Source organism: Meleagris gallopavo, chromosome 2 (genome assembly GCF_000146605.3).
Source record: "Meleagris gallopavo isolate NT-WF06-2002-E0010 breed Aviagen turkey brand Nicholas breeding stock chromosome 2, Turkey_5.1, whole genome shotgun sequence".
NCBI classification, from domain to species: Eukaryota; Metazoa; Chordata; class Aves; order Galliformes; family Phasianidae; genus Meleagris; species Meleagris gallopavo.
Window position 1 is genome coordinate 99,410,477 of NC_015012.2, and position 20,644 is coordinate 99,431,120.

The 20,644-nt window shown below is 37.7% G+C and overlaps 1 long non-coding RNA gene across 1 annotated transcript; it reads right to left on the reverse strand.

The window, feature by feature from the left end:
* Positions 1 to 1,962: 1,962 nt before the first annotated feature.
* On the reverse strand, positions 1,963 to 13,362 carry LOC116216382. Its single transcript, XR_004159065.1, has 3 exons — positions 13,220 to 13,362; positions 12,836 to 13,029; positions 1,963 to 2,704 (listed from the first exon to the last, which is right to left on the reverse strand). It is a non-coding gene; the product is annotated as an uncharacterized LOC116216382 (long non-coding RNA).
* Positions 13,363 to 20,644: the final 7,282 nt, after the last annotated feature.

A 20,644-nucleotide genomic window follows, 5' to 3' on the forward strand; every position in this document is an offset into this window, starting at 1 on the left:
AGCTGCCTACTTTAGAAAAATACTGATGTATTACAAGAATTTTATGCTAATTTTTCTTTAATCCAAGATTAGAAATAAGTACCTTGTAAATCTGAAGCTAATTTCTTAGCTTAATATAAATACGACATAAAGAAAGAGTCAAAGAGGCTACTGTGCTTTAGAGAAGTATTTGTTGATTAGGATGAAATTTAGCATACTAACTTAGATGCCAACTTGTTCTTTCTCACAGTCAGGATATAGCAGGGGAGAAGCCTATCCTTTACTTCATAACTTCTGTTTTTTTATTCACCTAGCCTAACTGTAGTGGCAAAGCTCAAACCTCTACTGAACAGCCCTATGTCAAAGCAACATTCTTTGCAATTACCCCATTGGCTCTTAGTTTGTAAGTATATTCTGTTCTCTAAAATAAAGAGTCAGAAAAGTGCAGTGTCTCATACCACTTCTTGCTGCAGAAAATATCTTAGAGCTCAGTTTAGTAGTTCTATACATGGTCTGTTAACACCTGAGTTTGTTTGGCCATCCAGCTGCGATTTATAGACAGATCTCCCATAGATCTCAGTTCATATCAACCAATCAAAGGGATGCCTTAAATATTTCACAGGCTATACAATGGCACTAAACACTTCCACTTACATCACTTCAACTGTGCAACTATAGGCAGGATATTTTTTTTCCAGTCTATTCAAAGCAGCTCGTAAGAAGTTTCTTTTCACCCTTAGATCTTCAAATAGATAGCGCAAAGAGAGAAACTATTTGAAAACATCCATGAAAACATTTTACTTGCCTAATGTTAAGGCATCTAGTCATATATGTTCTTCATAGAGAAGTACGTCTGGTTTGGGAGATTGTAGGTTCATTGCCTTCATTTGCCTAAGACTATAGAAGAGTGCAGAGTAGAAAACACTGCAGAGAGGGATTTGTCTACACTACTACTGAGATAATCACACCCTGATTTAGTTACCTAAATTCAATTTTAACTGCCCTTTAAATTCATTTATCCCTTTGTTCATCAAGTCTAAATTGCAAGTCCCACTGAGTATCATATCAGAATACTTCTTAAATGCCTCACAATTTTTCTGGGAAGGTGAAAATAAGTATATCATCAAATTAACAGCTGGAATTTAAGATACAGAGAACTTGGAAAACTTCAGTTAAAATATGCAAGGAGCCTGTTAGTGCAGGTAACTGAACCTTTATTTCTCACAATTCATGCTCAACCACTACACAGTCTTTCCGTTCTCCTAAAGCATTTGAGTAAGTACTTTAGGGCAAGAAGATAACAATGGATGTAATAAAAGAGCAGGGTAGAGTAATGGCCAGAAGATAAATATTTGAATAAAAGAATAGGCAGAAGAGGTGATAACACAGATGCCTATACATGGACTGAAGGTAGCCTCAGTATCTGTGTTCTCGGTCTTCAGAAAACTCCAGTTTAACATGTAAATTGGCTTCAGAATTGCACAAAACAAATGCTAGTGCCAGCTTTTTTCAGTGTAATGTATTCCATCTGCTTCAAGAAACTAAATAACATTCTAGACCATCCCAGGTACACAATCATGTAATATATAGCAATAAATCATTCTCAAAGAAAGCAATAACATGTAGCTGAGAGCTCTAACTTTTTGTGAAAGCCACCATATTATTATACTACAGACCAGAAGGCTGCTCTCACAGCTTAGAAATTCTGATTGAAAAGGACTAATGCCTGGATTTGTCCCAGCCATCTGAGGAATCTGTGTGGTCTCTCTACCTCCAGAAATTGTCAGTAAAATAAACTTTTAATTCTCACATTCAAAGAGTTCCATGAATGAACTGCTGCCACCAGTCTCACCAAGCTCCACTGATTAGATATGGCATCTAAGATGGCAATAATTTAAGCTGAGGCACACAGGGAAGATGCCTGAATATAGAGTGGATCTGTTGCCTCCTGTAACAGTGTTCCAGGGCTGAGTGCCAGCAATCTCCTTGGTCATTCCTTTGCAACTCTCTGCAACTCTGGTGCTCTCCTGTTTATTAGTGTATGAAGTGAAGCAAAAGCAAAATAAAAAACAGGTAACAATGTGAAGAAAGGCCTGCCAGTTCCTGATAGATGCATTTATTCCTAAATTGAGCATGCAGTTCTGGAGTGAAAATGGACTTTGTGTTCTTGTACACTCTTGCAACCGGCTAACTGGCTCCACTTTTGATCAACCATACTCTTGTCAAAAACATTGTTCAGAAACTCCAACAGGAATCCTTTTTTTTTTCTTTTTCTTTTTTTTTTTTTTTCTGTTTGAACATGCTTAAATTAAGAGAATAAGGCAAAAAGCAGAACCCACATTTTTAAGTCCTTTTCTTTCAAGAATCTTTTTCCAGTTCCACCTGCAGATCAGTTATGAGAACAAGTTCCTTTCACTTCTGAGCTAACTGGTATAACCACCTGCAGATGCTGTCCCAAGCCATCTGCTTCCATGATTTCTACCAAAACTTAAAGGAAAAAATCCCAACTGTATGCAAGGTCACATAGGTGGAAGACACTAGCAAGTCTGTTCTACATCAGAGGTGCTGTCTCAAATGAAAACTCAAACACTAGATGAGGACCTGATTTATTTATCCTTAACTCTTTCTTCTTGAAAATGGGAGAAGTTGCCAGCTGGTCTGATTAATAGCCAGACTCTCTGTCTTCTGTTTGCATATTGCCATCTTTGCAATGAGAGAAGCATGTCTGTGGAAAAAGAAAAGAAAAAAAAAGATATTTTTCTGAAAAACATCAAAAACTTGAAATATAAAACAGTAAAACAAAGAAAAATGCATTTTTCTTCCCCCCAAAATTTCAGTAATTTGAGGAAAACAAACCTTATATATGTACACACATAAACAATGTCAATTTTGTTTAAGCAAAAACATAATTTTCTTCTGATTAAAAGTATTGAGAAGATTTTGTTTGATTCTTGAGGCTAGAAATACAAGTTCGAAGAAGGTCTGATCCTAAACAGAAAAGGAGAATAGCTTTCTCTCGCGGTTGAATACAGAAAGGTGGATGCAGTTTCCCTCTGGTTAACAGTGTGATAGCTCTGTCCTCACACAATATGAAACACGTGCCACCTCATGCAGTAATGTTGAAGGAGATGGGCAGCAATAGTCTTCATTCACTCCTCAAAAATCTGTCCCACAAATTTGTAATATTTCTCATTCCTTCTCTAGTGTTTCTTTTACTTGAAGATAAACAATGCCATACCACGTCAGATTTGCCACATTGAGGTTATGAACACAGTAACAATTTGATGGAAAAGGAATTTTCTCATCCTTTGACATGTTCTGAGATTTCACCATTTTTCTAATCTCAGTATAAAACTGTATACATCAGTATCAAAATATGTTTCACTGTCACTTTTAAGGCTTTTGGCATGATCTAGATAGTCTGAACCAAGAAAGGTGAGTGAGCAGAGAGTAGAATCATAGAATCATGAAATCATGAAAGGTTTGTGTTGGAAGGGACCTTGGAGACAATCTAATTCAAATCCTACTGACATGGGGAGAGATCAGGACTCTATTCAACCTGGCCTTGAATGCCTCCAGGGATTAGCCATCCGCAACTTGTGTGTGCAAACTCTTCCATTATCTCACCACACTCTGAATAAATAATTTATTCATAATACCTGATGTAAATCTTCTCTCTTGTAGTTAAAGCCATTATTCCTTGTCCTCTCCAGCTTTCCTATAGGTCATTACGGACTGGAACACTGTATGGTCTTCCCAGACCCTTCTCATTCCCAAGCTGAAAAACCCCAGATCTCTCAGTTTGCCTTCACAGGAGAGGCACTCCAGACCTCTGAACATCTCCAACAGCTGCATGTCTTTCTTATGCTGGGGTTCCACATCTGGGTGCAGCACTTCAGGAGTGGTCTCACTGGGGTGGAGTAGAGGGAACAATCACTTCCCTCAGTCTGCTGTCCATGCTTCTTTTGATGTTGACTTTCTGGACTCCATGAGCACGCTGATGGCTCATTAATCAGCACATCCAAGACCATCCCCTCAGGGTTGCTTCCAATCCACTCTCTATCTAGCTTGTATTTGTGCTTGGTCAGTGCTTGAAAGAAATATTTTGTCTTGCCATAAATCCCAGCAGGTGAAACATCAGTTTTCCTACATCAAAACCTGATACTATGGCATTACTAGAGTTAATAATTGCTATCTAGGGACTTTCTCAGGTAAACTCTGGGAAATTTAATCAGCATTTACACTACATATTGAGGTGACATAATATTCAATTATAAAATTACCTGTTTGTTTACATGCTGTATTCTGTGTTCCAAAGTTATCTCGTTGTCCAGTTCTATTTAAAATGATAAGAACTTTCAGTGAAGATACAGAGAACGTCTGAGACAGCAGGGGCTGCACATTTTTTCTGTCTAAATTCCTCCCTTTAAGTGAGTGTAAAATGATACCATTATGGTCTGGTTAAATTTAATTGTGTAATTTGACAGTCACCACATTTTGTATCTGCTTCTGTGCCTGGTCTATAGGGTATACATATTAAAGAGCTATTAAAGCTGTAGGCATAGTGTTTGCAGAGAAGCATGTTACTTAATCTGGTGAGGTATATATAATATGCTTTTAGCTTTGGTAGTAGTAGTTCCAAATTGAGACAGTCTGAGAGGTTTTTAGGAATTAAATTTTTGTGGGGAACATTTTTTCAAATAGCATATGCCCAGGTCCCATGTTTAAAAGTGTGTTAGGTATTTTTAAGCCCTGTGGCAAGTGGGATCAGTGGGCATAAATATTCTAAATGAAGGTTTTGAAAAAATTGAAATATGTTCTTTCATTCCACTGCAGGATCATGAATGGGAGATCTTTAGTTAAGCACCTTATATGCATCTTCCATGACTGCAGGCTGAGAAGTTTCTTCCCAGTGCAGTGTAAGATACTTTCTCCAGATTATCAATTTTTTACCATCCCTTTCCAGAGAATAACTTATCCATCTTTCTCTCTGACATTAATCTCTACATTAAGAAAAAAGCAAAACAAAAACACAAATAGAAATACAAACAAAAATACAAACAATTCAAAGAATAACCTAATAATATTTCAGATTGCTAAGAACCTATTTCCATTGGTGAGTGCTTCTCACGGAAGCAACTTCACGGAAACCACCAGACTTATCTCTGTGATTAACTATGGATTCATATTCCCACTGGCAAGGAATCTGGACTTTAGCATAGTAGTCTGCTTACTTTCTCTGTTTTAATGACTTCTTTGTGCTCTCCATTGGGAAACAGCTTATCACAAGAATGGCAAAAATCTTGCAAATTTGATGTTGTTTATGTTTCCCACCACTGTCAGGGAAAAAAAGAAAAAAGAAAGGAAAGCAGCAAAAACATAGAACAATTTTGTTCTATTTGTATACCATGGATTAAACTTTCAGTTCATGTTAAGTAGTAAAATCAGTGGAGTTTTGCTGACTTGTTCCAGCTGAGAATTTGTTCCAGTGTATTTTCATGTAAAATCGCACAAATGCACTATGTGGATGGAACGATATGTGAAAATCAATATTAAATTCATCATATTTAGCTGCTACAGACCACAGTGAACACTTGCTCTCTAATGGTTAAATGCCCCTTGGATCTTAAGCCCTTTGATTTATTGGAAGAAACCTGCTGGGCAGAACATACTGTGGAGCTGATTAATGTCAGCTTCTGTCATCAGTTTCCACTTAGATTCTTGGCCAGCTCTGACATCTCCTCCCTTAAGGATCCAGAAGAATTTGAGGACTGATCCAAGAGCTTTACTGGCATGGGATTTGCAGAATGTGGTGCTTGCAAAATAAGCAAGATGAATGGAAGTAAAATTCCATGTTCTCTACTGGACTTGTTTCTTTAACTCATTTCTCTGGAGAAAGAGACCAATGCCAGGACCACACCAGCAAGGGAAACAAATCAATAGCATGTTCACTGGTTTTGTTACAGATGTCTTGCATTTCCTTTGCTGCTTTATATGCTCCCTCATAGCCTGTCAAACTGGAAAATGACTGCAGTGAGAATGCAGAGCTACCATAGCTGTCTAGATTTACACTCACCTTTGCATGAGGAAACTTACAAACTACAAACCAGTTGGTAGTGCATACTATTTGAGAAAGAATAAGTCCTTATCTGAACAGGTCTAATAAAAAGTGGCAACTGCTGTGATTTGCAGGTTGAATTTTTGTAAGTAGTGTGAGCTTTTTAACAGTAGAACCTGATCACTCGTCTCCTGATTCTATGGTTTACCCTCACTCTCCCTTGGGAATGATGACTGTTTATAGCAGATAATTTTCTTGTGTTTATTTTGACACATTTTCTTTGCAGTTTCTCATTTGGAGAAAATGACTCTTACATTTCTTCTCAGCATAGAATTCTCCTGTTGCTCATCACACACATGGATACTTCTGCTACAGGAATCACACATATCTATAAAAATCCTAGCAGTGCTGTACCAGTTGCTGAAAACATTCTCACTGGCTAGATGAAAGTAAAAACAAAGAGTCAAATGTGAATGTCTGAGATGGAATACTGAAAATATTTGAGCGTTCTCATGCAAAATAATATAATGCTGTGAAAAACTTAAAGCAGGGAAATGAGCTGTTCTGGAAGTCCCATTTAAACTTCTAAGATTCCAGGCTACAGCCCTTCTAATAATTTAAAGATAGGATTTCCTGTCCTCAGTCTCACTAATGACAGCTTGATTTGTCTGAAGTACTGTCATCTAGATTAAGAATATTACACCACTCCTTTTAAAGGAACTAATATGTTACTGTTAGTGATCCACATTGATAAAATGAGTCTAACCTGCTCCCCTATGCAGCTGTGAATTTGATACCTTCCAAGATGAGCTGTAGAAGGCTGCACAGAGTTTGAAGCCATGGTTTCGTTCCTTTCTCTCATTTACATCCCATTCCCCATCCCTTCTTTCCTATTCCTTCAACACCACTTGTGTTTTTTAGTCAGTAGGGAAAGCTACATGAAGGACGGACAAGAAGAGAGGGCTTTTTCTTAGTGACAAGCCAAATAAGTTGATAGGCTTCTATAATATGGCACAATCAAGCAGATTATTTTCAAATGTTGCTGTGGGATTTTGTTGATGACCTACTACTGTTTGCAAAGAATTTTGCAGCTATGAAGAAGCTAGATGCCTAAAGAGAAAGCATAAAACTGTGAATTGTACCAAAAAAAAAACCCCAATCTTTCCAATGGCAAATTAAGTCAATACCTAGATTCCCAATGGCTTTATGGGCTTTGAATCAGTTCCCAAATGATCACAAACCTCCAAAAAACAAACTTCAAAACAAAGCAACAACAACAACAGCAAAAAACAGCATTTACTATCGAGTTATTTGGAAGAGTGATTTAACTTGTCTATAAAATCAAGTCAAATTTTACGTCAGACCTGGTGGGAAAAGTTCATTGACTGCAGGATGTTTAGAATTAAATAATACAGAGACTGCATGAACTGGTGTTTTTTTACAAAACATCACTAAACTGGAAAATTTCTGACTAGTTCCACTACAGATAAAATTAGCAGATGACACAAAGTTTGGCAGAGTAATAATTAATGACAAAATATTCTGGACTAATTTGGAAGCTAGGCCAATTTAAACAAAATATTCAGTACAGCTGAATATGAACTTATGAATCAAAGAATGAAGAACGAAGAACTTGCCTTTATTATCATAAAAATAAGCTACTCTTTATGCCCTGATGGAAAACCAAGAGAATATAAACTTCCATGAAAAAAAAGGCTAATGTAGCCATGACATTTATACAAACAGGAGCAGTAAAGTGTTTCTAGTTTTGAATGCAGCTTGATTATTTAATACGGAGATTAAAGGAGTTGCATTTTGTGGTTATCAGTAAGGAGTTAACTTGATTATAGTGTATGGTTAGGGAAGAAATGTAAAATAATAATTACCAGAAAAAGCTGGCTAATTAGCTATATAGACAGGTTTGTGTCAGGAGCCAAACTAGCCCAGTTTACAGACATGTTTACAATGAGGGAATAGATTAATGGAAAGAAATACCAATGAAGGTGGCTGACTCTCCATCTCGATATCTTCACAGCACAAAATCGGAAGATATATTTTAGATAAAGACACAGTCTTTATCTGAGTATCAGGGTAATTGGAGAAAGTAAAATAACCTACTACATGGAGGAAGTTATATTGGATAATGCTGTCTTGCCTTATTTATGAAATCTTTGAGATAATAAATGATAGTTGTAACTAAGTAATAGCTAGTAAAAATTTTGTCAGTACTGTTGAAATAGTTCAAAAACCATTATGGAAGAAAAATCTGTATGAAAGTGTGAAAATATATAATGCATTGAACTTCGTGTACTACATTAATGTAAAGGACCAAGTGATCATTCTCTCTTCCATTGACTTTAACATGGTACCTCCTGTTGACTTTGTTTTGAGCAGTAATAATCCCGTAATCATTACCAGCATAGAACTCCAAATCTGATTTTCTCCATACAATTTCCTTTCAGTCAATTATTAACAGCTGGATTCAGGCTCTTTAATTAGGCTGAAACTAATGTCAACCTGAATGAAAGCATCGAAATCCAACATGGCCCAAGTTATGAAACAGACAAAGTGTTTGTTCTTTTTATTAGGTGTTACTTGCTTAACATTTTTGCATGACTGGATCTGACATTCACAGCTGATCTTCCAGGGTGCTGCATAACTGAGGCTTTAAATTAGCTTAAATTATTAGAATACCCATGAGACGCTCCAAGACATACAGCTAGCCAAATGCAGAAGGCTGTAATTCTCCAGAAAAGCCCTGTCAAAAATGGCACCTGCATCATGCATGGAAAATACACTACACCCATACATTTTAAGCCTCTAATTGTAATAATGAATCTGGCACCAAACCCTTTTGGAGGATTGATAGCTAGCTAAGGCTAATGGCTCTCAGCTGAATTTCAGGCCACAGCTCCACCCAAACAGTCATTAATCTTTAGGAAATGTCCTGTGCTTCCATCAGGAGCGTTTAAATGTCACTGTATTTTTAACTAGGTTATCCATAGCATGTTTTTGAATTCAGTTGTATAGAAAAGTGGTGCTTCCTGACCTACCTTAAAGTACTCATTAATTTATTTCCAAAAATCTGTGTTCTTAGGTCCCTACAAAGATTTCCAATGACCTCACTGAAGTTACTTTAAACTTAAACATTGAACAATAAAAATATAAAACAAGGTTTTCAAATGTACTCCACATTGCCCCAGCCTAACTGTCCCTGAGGTCACTGGATATGTCAGTTTACCAGGATATCATTTAGTTTAGTTCCCCAGCTCACTCCTTGATCCTCATCTCCTGCAGACCCATGCTGCTGATTTGCTCACAAGTTATCCTCCGAAGTGAACCAGTCATCCTGTGTGAACAGAACCTTCCACATTTGTTGTAATGGTTAGACTCAGGAATCACTCCCAATAGATGATGTGAAGAAAATCACATTAGTTTTGCCTCTCCCCATCCTGCATAGTTCGTTAACACATTCTGCCAGGCACTGCATCTTCAATCATATCCTCATGCCATATCCCTGTTCACAGTTTACGCTCTCCATTTTATGCTAAGCAAACACAGTTCTGTCAGGCTGTAACCTAGTCCTTACTATTCCTGACACTGTAAACTGAACCACACACAAAAAGATCGTTATGATTTGAGGTCACAGGGGAATCATACGGGGCCCAGTGGAGATTCACTACCATGTGCTACACAGTTCTGAAGCAGACAATCTGAGCTAACTCTGAGCAACATAGACACAAACCACCCTTCACCATTTGGAATGAGGGCCAGGAATCAGTCCCAGTATTGAACACACTTAGCAGTGCAGCCAGTAATAACATTTCCTGGGAATGAAGTGAGACCATTGCTGGACTGTTAGGAAAAAATTGTCCTATCATCATTTTCACTATAAATCATTGACTGTTACACCAACAATCAGAAAGCTATGCAGGGCTCTTTCTGGAGTGATTCTTTTAAAGACGGTTCAGAAAAGCTACCAAGTTTTTACTTCATTTTGGCCTTACAGCTGCATCACACAAATAGTTTAAAAGCCAAGACTGTCCTATTTGTCATAACTTTCAGGAGCATTTAGGTAAGGGATTTACGGGGTCTAAGAGGCCATAAAGCAGTAAAATTCTAAACTGAAGATTTCCTATAAAGCAGGTTGGAAGATTTAAAAGAAATAGACACAACTGTAAGCTAGGAGAGACTCTCCAATAAAAATAAATGTGAATATATGCAAATTATAGGCACTTCCTGAGATTTTATAAAACAGCTTTTCAAGAGATTTGATAGCAACGGATATTTCCAAATACTTATATCCACTTGATTGTTGTGCTGGTCTTTGCTTCAAGGCTGTATACTTTGAAATTGTATAAAGAATTTACTTAAGTTAGGATAAATATCAAAGAATCTTAGAATATCCTGAGTTGGAAGGGATCCACAAGGATTACTGAGTCCAATTCCTGATTCCACACAGTACCATGCTGAGCTTTAGGTATACCAAAATGTGATAGAAATAAGTATCACACTTTAGTGTATAAATGAACCATTGATCCCAGATACCATCTTACTTCCTACCATTTCCCACCAAGAATATGACATCTACAAAAACCTATGATCTATAGACTCCATCAGTTTTACCAGTAGAGAATTTTCCTTAGCAGTAACATTATTAGAGTATATGGCGGACCTGAGTAATTCTCTGAAACCAGATCCCAGGAAACCTGATAGCACGCTTTTTTACCCATATATTACTTCATTCTTCAAAATTTTGGGGTCAAAAGCAATCTTAAAGGCCAGTTTTTACTCAAAAATCAGTGAGTCTTGTTAGAGCTAGATAGGGTTGGCTTCCCATGAGGGAAATTTTAGATTAAAAATAAATAAAAGCCCTCTTCTCACTGTGTGATAAATATAAAGCCTTCTGATACACTGTTTTTCATGGGACCATTGTGAAGAAGGGAACCGGCACACAAACACTGGTCTGGGCAGCCCTACAGCATTGACTATGGACTCACATAATAAGCTTTGAGCTCCTGCTCTCATGTCCCTGTGAGCTTCATGCTGAAGTTCCTCAGGTAAGTGCTGAGATCACAAGACGATTCTCAGAGTTGTGGGCATTCAGTGGAATTTCTATTCTCAGCATTTTACAACATAAAACATCTTACTGAGTAACTCCCATTTAGCTCTACTAAATGCGTAACACTATAAAACACTGGAACATGGGAAAACTTATATTCCCATTGGCAATAAGATTTTAAAACATGAGGGGATTTTTCTATGGTTAGAATATGATTCCTTATGCAGGTAATGTGAAGTACAAACTATGCTCGAACATACCTTTAACAGAAACATTCTAACAATACAAATTCAACTAAGGAAAACTACTTGCAGGTATCTTTATCTTTTAGATATTCCTAAATACTTTGTCTAAAATTAAAGATGGGTTATGGACGTTGAACCATTTGGCTTTTAGCTCAAAACATATTGAATGAAATATCAATTTGATAAACTACAGAATGGCCAATTTTAAGGGGATTACCCCTATCAGAAAGCATAATCCACAGTTTAAAACAGCAATATTATTTTTTAAAGCTGGTGGATGGAGCAGCTGCTTTGTAAAGTTATTAATTTCCTGTAAAAAATACTGGATGCTTAGCAATCAAAATATAAGGCAGGATGTAGTTACATAATCATGTACGCGCATCTTTTATACATTAATTCTGTACAGAACTCCATTCTCTTTTAAAATAATCTGCTATCTGGAACCAAATAACTTTCACAGACACAAAAATGCACTCAGTACCTGTTAGAAAGGAGTAGGCCACAGTAACATGAATTTGAGACATCTGTACAACTTTACTCTTTTCAAGCAATCTGGTGAGTTTGACAAGAGGTGGGTTATTCTCAGAGTGGTCATGGCTACAGCTGACAGCCGCCCTGCTGAGGATGCAGTTCCTCTCCTAAGATACTTTTTTGAGTCAGAGATCAAACGTTACCTGTGCAGTTATTCATTCACTTATCTCTGTAAACTCTCTCGTGCTGCTTTTGCATACCATCTATTCTGTCTTCTTTATGTTCTTAAAGAACATATATTCTGGGGTTACTGTGTAACTGCATTTTTCTTGAGGTATCTAATTTTTTTTCTGCTCAGAAAACTAATCCAGGAGATAGTTCAAGATTCTGAGAATGCCAAAATCCAACTGCCTGACAAATCTCCTGTGCTGCTGGATTCAACCTCAGAACACACGTGCTGCATTCAGATGCTACACTTAGTGTATACATAGTAAATGTATTCCCAATACATCAGATTTTCTGCACAGACACACACTGTCTGGGTAGCACATGGGCATTACTTGTGGGCAGGAAATCCTGGAGAGAAATCTGGTAACCCTAACTACCTACACTGAGAACCAGAGCTAATTTTTTCCCCATGGCCTTAAATGAACATAGCTATTTAGCCCTTGTCTCTTATCCAAAATAGTTTCCATGTTTCATGCACCATAAAATGTTAAACAGTCCTTACCATCAACAATATGCTCTATCTCCCTCATATCGTACTTCTTCATAAAACAGTGAGTGAATATTTTTGTATTTATATCTGTGGTAAAATCCCATATCCCACTCATTTTCTCCCATCCTTTTTTTAGGGGATTGTTGCCAGCTGCTTATATCCACAATGAGTGTAACAGACGCAAGGAATTAAACAAAAGTCCTCAATCTACTTGTAAGTGAGAAAGAAACCTTTCACACATTTTCTGCCAAGAGATCTACCATACAAACCGGTAACAAATAACTAGTAGTAGCAAATCTCACCTTGCTTTACTTTTCCATCTATTAATGCGCACTGCTCCACTTTTCCTCCAAGCTTGGACTTCAATGGAAACTGGACAAAGACAGTAGGAGAGAATAATGGCAACTGGCCATTAATGGCAATTAATTCCAGGACAAAAAGACAAGTCCTAAAAAATCCTTATTTCCAATGGTGCTCGAGGCATATGTGCTCTTTCCTGAGGAAAAGAAGTAATGAGAGTGAATGATAGATGGAAAAGAAGGGTCTTAAAGGTAGAAGGAGAAAGTGTCATGTTCACATGAAAAGGACTTTGATATTTTGCTCAGAAATGAAGTTAGCATTCTTGGAAATTTTGAAAACTGCTTAAGACATAGAGGGATATATGAGTAGCACTCGTATATACATACAGATATTGCTATTGCAGTGTACTCTTCGGCTCAGGAATGTATGTAGGCTGGCTTGCCAACAAGTCTCTGTGGTTTGTACAGGGCAGCCTTCCGTTTAAATAGAGGGAAAAAAAAAGAAGTGTTAATTGAAGCTCTAATTCTGTTGAAAATGATAGTTTCGTATAAGACAATCAGCTAGAGAAAGCACTCACTCCCTAGTGCTATTTAGCTCATTAAACCACAAACCCCAAGCAGCTTGGTCCAGATTCTCCAAAGTGTTCCAACTCTTATAAGTTACTGGAACCATTCAAAGGAGCTGGACATCAGCCAGATGTGTCCAGCTGAGAGTTCCTCACAGTGTGGGATCCCTGTATGTGCACAAAGGAGCACAAATGGTTCCTGCTCTGCCACCCCCTGCTCCTACTTCATTTGGCCCTGGCACAGGGACAATGCCACAGGGAGGGACAGAATGTTTCTGACTGTGTTCATCTGACATGCAGCCCTGCAAGAATCAAATCTTGCTTGAGGAAACCAGAGCAACACACGAGCTCTGGTGCAAAATCAGTAGGGAGCTCTGCTTGACAGCCCCTTGGCAGCTTTCATTCACCAAAGTCATGCTGAGCAGAAACACAGGAAAACAGTGCACATTTCTCCAGTCACCACAGAAACTCACATTTTGTATTCTTTTATGCATTTCATCTTAATTGTTAAGAACATTTTGCAGTAAACTAATTTCAGAGACAAGTCTGGCTAAAGAAGAAACAAGGTGGGCAGAATTCACTGCATAGTTTGGGATACCTCAAAGTGTAAACTTAGTATAAAGTGGGGATCTAGTCAACACCATCAATACAACTAGAGAAATATTCCTTTCAACCTGATGCTTATATGAATTACCTAAACACAAAAATGCTGGATCATTCTAGAGTCCCTAGTACCTGTCTCTGGTCCCAGCACACTATGTCAGAAAGCCATTAGTAACCTGTAGGTTACTTTGTGGTAATGTGTTAAATACCTGGAGACATTTCAATGCCACTAGACAACCAACAGAGGTGAAATGACTCCAGTCTTCTGAGGTCAGTCAGACAAGTTGCTCTTTTAGCTCCTCTGACTGTATTATATTTGTCTCCTTTGACTACTGACTCAGAGTCACGAAGTTAACTAGATCAATCTATGCCTGCAACAGAGGGGCAGTGGGCCCCTGGGCCCTCTGGTCCCACAAAATGGGAAGGAAAAGGAAAAAGGGGAAAGGAGATAGAAGCTGGGCTCAAGGGAGGGGAAAAAAAACAACAACAACAACAACAAAAAAACAGCAGCAATGTTCTTTAGAAGAAAACTTATTTTACTGACTATGATACCGGAACGCAAATAACACAATATAATACAATCTAATTGAAATTGAGACTAATAAATCAAATAAAATAGGAGAGAGTTCCTGAGACAGAGTTAAACCTGAAAAGCTTGGTACAGCTAGGAAAGCATCCTCCAGTACCCAGTGGAAGGCAGTAAGAGACCGTCCAACCAGGAAGGGGCAAATCCCCTGACTTCCGTGATGTACAGGGACAGGTACCCAGAATTGGAGCATTAACACTTTAGCTCCCTTAACAGTACATGATGTTACGATGTAGAATACCCAAAAATCAAAAAACCATAACACTCAGTGAAACCCAACTCATACACCAAGCAAGTCTACATACACATACAAGTAGAAACTTCTACACATAGGTGTTTAGCATAATTTCAGATGTCCAAACATTTTCCACTCATTCCCAGCTGAAGGTACTGAAGATTGTAGGTGTTCCACTTGTCATATGACATACCTGGCATTCCTTTAAAAGTTCGTGGATTTCCTAAAATATCTCAAATAACATTGGACAATTATGTTTATGCAATTGATATGATCCATAAGGGTCTTCAAATGATATTATATCTCAGTGAAGAATTTATGTGTCTCAGACTGAATCCTGCCTGAAATCATCATGCAGCAATATCATACATTTTTCAGGATTAATAATTTCACATTACAAAAAGTGCTGAAACGCTGCTGGAGCTCAAAGAGAAGTCTATGAATGAGTAGTTCAGTGAATTCAGTAGTTCACTGAACTCTGATAGCAAAAATTCTTTCTTAAGAGGAGGAAGGTTGGGATAGAAGATCCTTGTTACATTCTAGTCAACAGAATATCCCTTCCCCAAATTAACAGGGTAAATGAACTTTTTAACACCACTCCCATAAATGTCTGCATCAGAGGGACATTTCTAAAATGAGAATGGAATTTATCATAAGTAGAGCAAGCTAGGGAGAAGTTTGAAGGAAAAATGAGTTTGATGAGAAAAAGTACTGCTAAAATGAGAAAGAATCTCTTGAAGGGATTATTTTTTGTCTTATTGATGGCTTTGCAGATTTTGCTGCTGACCTTTCAGTTGTTTTCTTTCTAAAACTATATTATTTTTTTTTTAATTATTATTATTATTTTTTTTAATATAAGTCAAGCTATTCAACAATTCTTCCTAGGTCTAAGAATCAAAGTGTACTTGACATTTAAGCAGAATCAGATTTGCCAGTGCTAGTTTTTTAATTTTTTTTCTTGTGTCTCTGAGAGAAAGCTACTGGGACTGCAGTAGAAACTTTCAATGCCTTTAGAAATATGAGTGTCTTCAAAGAGGAGATTAGTTTCTCAGAAGTGAGAGCTGCAGCAGCTTGTGAGGACTGAAGCTGTGCTGCATGTGTGAGACTTCAGATGCATGCTCTCAAGGCTGCATACACATTTGTTTACAGAGGCCCCACCATGCCTATACTCCCAGCACTGTTAAGCATCAGTATTTAAATTACACAATTTCACACGTTGTCCAAGACAGGGCTTTCATGTCAGCCCAGGACTTCATTTCAGCCCCTCGGACTTCCAGCCCCTACCCAGGAGGGTTGCAGTAGGACCATTCTCCAGCTCTCTGCAGCCCTGTTGTACAGGCTCAGCTGAGCCCAGCCCACACACAGGCCATGTCCCAGCCTGGCCCCAGGGGGGTACCTGGTGCCTAGAGCTGGGACTAACCCCATTTCCTGCTTCTGGCTGGGACAGTCTCTGGCTGCCAGTCTCTATTCTGACCCACACAGGAGCCCTCACAGCTCCTGGTCCCACCATAGGGATCCGAAGTCCTTCTGCACCCTCGCACACAGGTGTATAGCCAGAGCCACCAGCCAGGCCAAATCCACTACCACAGCTCTCGGAAAAACCTGGCATCTGCGATACCTGGTGTTCTTCTGAGAGTTAGTAATTTCCTGTGTTCGGTATTAATAGGAATGGCTTCTTAATCCTTCAAAGCACTAAATATACCAAATATTTTGACTGCAGCAAGTATTACTATTAATAAATGGCAGGGAACAGTGGGTTTCCTGTGTACATATGCCCCACTGATGAGGTACACATAACATGTGGCTCCTAATACCAAAGATGGTGTAATCCTTCACTTGTCAGCACTGCACTAAAGGTCAGTCTGGTTTTTCTCACTTTACAAACTTCCATCTGTCAAGGGATGCTTAATTCACAGTTTATTCTCACATCTACCCCAAGGCTGTCTAAATTTAAAAACAGCCATTTGTTTATCATGTTCTGTTTAAAAAAGGGACTTTTTTCAAGCCATTGGTTTGTCACAAGAAAAGACTTAGAGGAGTCTTTTAAATTAAAATCTAAAAGAATGACTGCAGTCTTTCTTGTAATTATAAAATTGAATGCTTACAAAAATCATCAGCTTTCACTGCATAAAATGTGTACTGAAATACATACCCCCTGAAACTGAACTAAGGACCTCTGTATTTAGAAAACATAGGACATCACTGATAGTCCCTGTGGAATGACACCTTACCAGTTCTTTGATATCTGGTAGGATAAGTATTCATTAAAGAGGATCAGTCAAAGTAACAAGTAACAGAATTGGGTCATACTGGAACATTATATATACATATATATATGCATATATATGTATAACGAGAGAGAAATATACACATTTTAACTAAATTTTTAACAAAAAAATGTCATTGGCAATGAAATAAAAAATGGCATTAGTTTCACGAGGCATTCAAGAATGGGCGTAAATTTTGAACACACACAAAGTTGACGATGGCTTACAGTTGACCTCTTGCTCCAGTGCCTTGCCAAAATTTGTAGTCTCCATTACAAGGCACCTTCACTTACTTTAACAATATCTGTTTACATAAGGATTTATCAGATATTTGTGAAATAAATCTCGTTGCAATGACAATGATAAGTGGACTACCTATACTCAAAGTGGCTAAGGCAAAGGGTTCAGACCACCACCATCCTTTTTAATGTGAAAGAACTGGATGTGAGAAGGAAGCTGTGTATTCATGGTGGCAATTGCTATATGAAGTTTCCTAATGAGCTTAGACTTGGACTGTGGCAGTAACTTTTTGGTTAATTAATATCTGCCACATCTCTCTTTTCATGCAACCCAATGTATATCTAGCAAATTGATCATGGTTTTTTTTATTTTTTTATTTTTTTTAAATAAAAGAGCATCTGAGTAAGATTCAAAGACTATGGCTATAAACATGACTGTGAGTATGAAGTGATGGGTGAGGTGGGGTCTTGGACCATATACCTTGCTTAACACTTAGAATAGTTTAGTTTAGGCTGGTTGACAAGAACTATCCTGGATAGTTCCTGGAGTCAACTTGAGGGACCATTACTAACAGTCAGTGTAGCTGTAAACTTATTTTGAAGGCTACAAGAATTACCACAGAATGCCCCAGGTATGCCAGTTGGTATCCAGGTCAGAGCACAGTTTCTGAGTTGAAAAAGTAGGTGAAACCTAAATGTGCTTAAAGGCATAAAATGATAGCAAGGTGTCATGTATCCAAGAAAATTCAGATTTAGCTAAACTGCAGTACTACAAAGTAGCATTAGAGGTGCAGACTTCCAGTCCTTTTCTGCTTTCGTGAAATACAAAGATAACTAAGAGCTTTGTGGTTCAGGAAGTTGAGTGAGTTACGACTTCCTGAAATTTCCTGGACATATGATGCTACAGTGAAGGGATGAGCCACCCATTAGCCCAATCACTTTTACTGAAGTAAAACTTCAAAAGTGAGAATAAATCTGTAAAGGCAGTTTTCTTTGTGGCTTAATTCTTCCTGAAATTCTGTAGGGCCTGAAGATGAGAGTTAGGCCACACTGTGTGCAAGATATCACCTGCAACAAAGCTAAAACACCAAAGAGCACAAAACTACAGGGTATTAAAAAGGTTTTCTGCAAAATCCCCTCAAATGAATTAGTTGATATACAGTCAGAAAATTTCTAATACAGTTTTAAAGGACTATGCAAATTATTGCTTCCCTGAAAGTCTATGTACGTGAGACACCTCTCCTCTGTAGCTTTCATACCAAAATCTTCATTACTTCACAACTGAACTGTACTGCGGTCTCACCTGGGTCTTGGGAGATTCCAAGAGACAAGGCAGGATCTGATCTCTCAAAACATTAGAAAATTTGTACAATTTGTTAAGCTTGAAAGACCATGGCAGTTATGCTACCTAACCTCTACTCGGCATGGATGACATCATGTGTACAGCAGGCACCCTGAAAACTGCAGTCTAAATAGAAACCTGGTGATTGTAAACCTGAAAGGCAAAATAGCAAAATCGGAGATCTCTTTTATTAATGTACTGGTACAATGAGCCATTCATAGAGGTGGCTGTCCTCGTGGAAATGGAGCAGAGTTACTTTTGCAAATGTTCATCTGATTCTTTTCTCTCTTTATTATTTATCTTGTTCTAATCTCTATCATGTCCTCACAAACACCCACACTTATATACAAAACAACACCCTGTACAGCAGCAGGCCCTCTTTTATATTACTGAACTGTCAAGAAAAGCCTTGCATTTTTCCTTTTTATAGTCACTGTGACTTGACCCAGCTGAGAAGAAAGGAAAACACAGTGACAGTGCCAAGAAATATACTGAGTTACAGATCATCATCAGAGGCTTCCATTAATCATGGTCAGAACTACAGCAAAATAAGGAACATCTTTTTTAGGTTCCCTTTTGTTTAAGTCTCCTAGGAGATTTATACAACTCTGATGTATGTCATGAACCTAGAGGATATGTTTTTAAGGGCTCACTTACTCCATCTGAAATTGAGCAAACATGTAAAAATAAATAAAATAAAGCTGGTCTATGTTAAGTGTAAATATTGCAAATAGTGTAAACTGCATCCTAATGCATTTTTCCTTTAAAAATAAAAGCCAATCCCCTTCTCTCTTTCCATTGTTTGCAGTATCTTCTAAAGTTAGAAACAAAATACTCTCTGTTGACTTCATCCTTCCCACTTGGCAAATGCTGGTATTTCTGTTTTCTCATTGGAGTGATACCAAATAAGCCCATTTCATATTTCTTTGCTTTTACACTGAGATCATTAGCAGTAAAGCTGCCTATGTTCCTGCACTCATGTGGCAATGCCACTCTCAAACAAAAGAACTCAAGCTCTTTCTGCTGAGTTTGCAGTGCTCTGAAAGAACGTACCTACATTTGTCAGCTTGCTGCATACTTCATGCCAGCTCAGTTTTTTTGGAAGAAGTATTCAGGCTGTCACTCATTTGAGTCTTCCTGGCAATGCAAGTCTTCGATCTCTTCATGAATTATGGGTCCTTATGTGCTCCACTTCTGCCTCAGTCCATATTTGTTTTTTTTTTCTGTGCAAAAAGAAATCTGAGGTGGAGACTGTTCCCATGTAAACATAATCAGAGGCATAGTATTGCCGATCCTGCAAAGCATGATAAGTATGATGGAGCTAAAGGAATTTATGGCAGATGAATATGTAAACTAGTATGTAACTTTTTAAAGGTTAGATTCTCTTCTATACATATGAGAAGTGGAAGAGTTATATTTTTGTGTCTCTAATATATACACTCAAAAGTGCTGGTAAAATTTGCTACAGTAACAATCCCCATGTGTTGCAAATGACTACAACATGAAAATAATATTCAACCTAACTTCTAAAGTTCTAACTCAGTGGAATTTCCTTCAAAAATATTATTATGCATGATTCTTTATGCAGTCTTGAAAAGCAAGTAGTTAAACTGAATATTTATATTTCAAATAGTGATTTGTCGAATCTTAGAATCAGAAATATTTGAAAGAAAATGTGTATTTCATAGTTATTTTCATAGGCCTTCCAAGTTAAGAATGAATTGTTCAAACAACATATGAGATATATGAGGCCGGTGCCACAAAATGACTCCATTCAGGACAGGAATTAAAATGGAGCCTATCCTTATTTCTAAATAAATATTTGAACTGTAGTACTACTGATAGTTCTGGTGAGCTGTTTCCATTTGAAAAAAAATATATACATATATAATTATTTGCCTTGTATTTCTTCTACGTAAGAGCTAAATGAATGGGAAAACCTTGAATTTTTTTTCCTGACATAGAATTCTTTTT